We start from the raw sequence: 3,856 nt of genomic DNA, 5'->3' as shown, positions 1-3,856 counted from the left end.
AGTCGTGCTTAACTCAACCTGAGTATCCAACTCTCGCTGCACAGCCCTCCAAAACTACGATGTGAACTGAGTACCCCTATCTGAAATGATGGAAACTGGGACACCATGCAGGCGAATGATCTCTCGGATGTAAATTTCAGCCAACCGCTCTGAAGAGTAAGTAGTACCAATTGGAATGAAGTGCGCGGACTTGGTCAGCCGATCCACAATAACCCAAATAGCATCGAACTTCCTCGAAGTCCGTGGGAGCCCAACAACAAAGTCCATAGTGATCCGCTCCCACTTTCACTCTGGGATCTCTAACCTCTGAAGCAAGCCACCCGGTCTCTGATTCTCATACTTAACCTGCTGACAGTTTAGACACCGAGCCACAAACCCAACTATATCCTTCTTCATCTGCCTCCACCAATAGTGTTGCCTCAAATCCTGGTACATCTTCACGGCACCCGGATGGATGGAATACCGCGAGCTGTGGGCCTCCTCAAGAATCAGCTCTCGAAGCCCATCTACATTAGACACACATATCCGGCCCTGCATTCTCAACACCCCGTCATCACCAATAGTCACATCCCTAGCATCACCTCTCCGAACCCTGTCCAGAAGAATGAGCAAGTGAGGGTCATCATACTGACGCTCCCTGATACGGTCATAAAGAGAAGACCTAGAGACCACACAAGCCAATACCCGACTACGCTCCGAAATATCCAATCTGACAAACTGGCCTGCTACGTTCTGAACATCTAATGCCAAAGGTCTCTCTGCTGCTGGAAGATATGCTAAACTCCCCAAACTCTCTGCCCGGCGACTCAAAGCATCGGCCACCATATTGGCCTTCCCCGGATGGTACAAAATAGTGATATCATAGTCCTTAAGAAGCTCCAACCATCTCCGCTGACGCAAATTAAGATCCTTCTGCTTTAACAGATACTGCAGACTCCGGTGATCAGTATAGATTTCACAATGAACCCCATACAAATAATGACGCCAAATTTTCAAGGCGTGAACAATGGCTGCTAACTCAAGATCATGGATAGGATAGTTCTTCTCATGGGTCTTCAACTGGTGTGAGGCATAGGCAATTACCCTACCCTCCTGCATCAAGACACAACCAATGCCTATCCTTGAGGCATCACAATACACAGTGTAAGAACCTGAAGCTGATGGAAGAACTAACACTGGAGCTGTGGTCAAAGTAGTCTTGAGCTTCTGAAAGCTCTCCTCATATTCATCCGACCACCTGAATGGAGCACCTTTTTGGGTCAATTTGGTCAAGGGCGATGCAATAGATGAAAATACCTCCACAAAGCGACGGTAGTAACCTACCAAACCAAGAAAGCTCCTAATCTCCGTGGCTGAGGACGGTCTGGGCTAACTCTGCACCGCCTCTATCTTCTTCGGATCCACCTGAATACCCTCACTGGACACCACGTGCCCCAATAATGCTACTGAACTGAGCTAAAACTCACATTTAGAGAACTTTGCATAAAGTTTCTCCTCCCTCAATCTCTGGAATACAACCCTCAAATGCTGAGCGTGATCTTTCTAGCTACGAGAGTACACCAGGATGTCGTCAATGAATACAATGACGAATGAGTCCAAATAGGGCTGGAATACACTGTTCATCAGATGCATTAACGCTGTTGGGGCATTGGTCAGCCCAAAAGACATCACCAAGAACTCATAATGGCTATATCGGGTTCTGAAAGCTGTCTTGAGAATATCTGAATCCCGAATCTTCAGCTGGTGATAACCGGACCTCAAATCAATCTTGGAGAACGCCCTCGCTCCCTGAAGCTGGTCAAATAAATCATCAATACAAGGCAAAGGATACTTGTTCTTGACTGTGACCTTGTTCAACTGCTTATAATCAATACACATTCTCATGGAACCATCCTTATTTTTCACAAATAGAACCGGTGCACCCCAAGGTGACACACTAGGCCGAATAAACCCCTTATCAAGGAGTTCCTGAAGCTGTTCTTTCAATTCCTTCAACTCCGTCGGGTGCTATACGATATGGTGGAACAGAAATGGGCCGAGTGCCCGGCACCAAATCAATACCAAAGTCAATATCCCTGTGAGGCGGCATGCCCGGTAGGTCTGCAGGAAACACATCCGAAAAATCATGTACCATCGGAACATGATCAATGACATGAGTCTCTGCACTAACATCCCTTACAAAAGCCAAATAAGATAGGCAACCCTTCTCAACCATGCGCTGAGCCTTCAAATATGAAATCACTCTACTTGGTACATAATTTACAGAACCGCTCCACTCAACCCTCGGAATTCCCGGTATAGCCAATGTCACCGTCTTAGTGTGACAATCTAGAACAGCATGACATGGAGATAACCAATCCATACCCAATATCACATCAAAGTCAACCATACTGAGTAACAATAGATCTACTCGGGTCTCCAGACCCCCAATAGTCACCACACATGACCGATTTATGCGGTCCACAATAATAGTATCACCCACAGGAGTAGATACATGTACAGATGAAACTAAGGACTCACGAGGCATATCCAGAAAATGGGCAAAATACGAGGAAACATATGAATACGTGGAACCAAGGTCAAATAATACTGAAGCATCTCTGTGGCAAACTGAGACAATACCTATAATCACAGCATCTGAAATAATAGCATCCGATCTGGCAGGGAGAGCATAGAAACGAGCCTGACCACCCCCTGATCTGCCTCCCCCTTTAGGGCGACCCCTAGCTGACTGACCTCTACCCCAAGCTGACTGGGCGGATGGTGAGGTAGCTGGGGCTGTAGTAAGAGGCTGACTCCTCTGCTAAGATAGACCTCCATGACGATGTGGACACTGCCTCCACATATGCCCAAGCTCCTCACACTCAAAACAACTCCCTGGTGCTGGCGGCAGAAACTGAAGGGAACCCCTAGCACCGGGATGACTGGTAGAAGAACCTGGCATGGAAGAGCCCTGAACAGGTGGAGCACGGGATGAAATCTGAACTGGGAGGGAACTAAGTGATGAGTGGAACTGATGAGAACTGTGAGAACCATGGCCAGATGATGCACCCCGATGAAATGGCCGAGCTGACTAAGCCTGTCTTAAATGATGACCTCTACCGTGCTGGAACTGACCCCCAAAAGGAGCACCGCTGAATCCACCCTGACCACGAGGCCTCTTGGCCTCCCGCTCAACCCTCTCCTGACCGCAAACCATCTCAATCTGCCGAGCAATGTTGACAACCTCATCAAAGGTAGCACCCAAAACTCGCTTCCTGGTCATGAGCAACTGTAGCTGATAAGTGAGGCCATCAATAAATCTCATGATCCTCTCTCTGTCCGTGGAAACCAACCAGATAGCATGATGGGCCAACTCGGAGAACCGCATCTCATACTGCGTCACAGACATATCACCCTAGCGTAGCCGCTCAAACTGTCTACATAGCTCCTCTCTGCGGGATCGAGGCACGAACTTCTCCAAAAAGACCACGGAGAACTGCTGCCAAGTAAGGGGTGCTGCGCCAACAGGCCTACGCCTCTCGTAAGTCTCCCACCATCTGAGTGCAGCCCCAGAAAACTGAATGGTAGTGAACGAGACCCCACAAGTCTCCAAAATACCAGTAGTACGGAGTATCCTCTGACACCTGTCTAAAAAGTCCTGAGCATCCTCTCTCTGTGTGCCACTGAAAGGTGGTGGCTGAAGTCTCCCAAACCTCTCCAACCTACGCTGATCATCCTCAGGCATAACAGGAACCACATAATCCTGAGCAACAATAACCGGCTGGGCTGGTGGTGCCTCTGGTGTCTGAAGTCCCTGAATAACCTACTCGGGTGTGCGAGCAGTAGGAGTCTGAGTGCCTTCCCTGGCCTGAGA

Source organism: Nicotiana tabacum, chromosome 15 (genome assembly GCF_000715075.1).
Source record: "Nicotiana tabacum cultivar K326 chromosome 15, ASM71507v2, whole genome shotgun sequence".
Classification (NCBI taxonomy): domain Eukaryota; kingdom Viridiplantae; phylum Streptophyta; class Magnoliopsida; order Solanales; family Solanaceae; genus Nicotiana; species Nicotiana tabacum.
Note: the sequence above shows the minus strand (reverse complement) of the source record.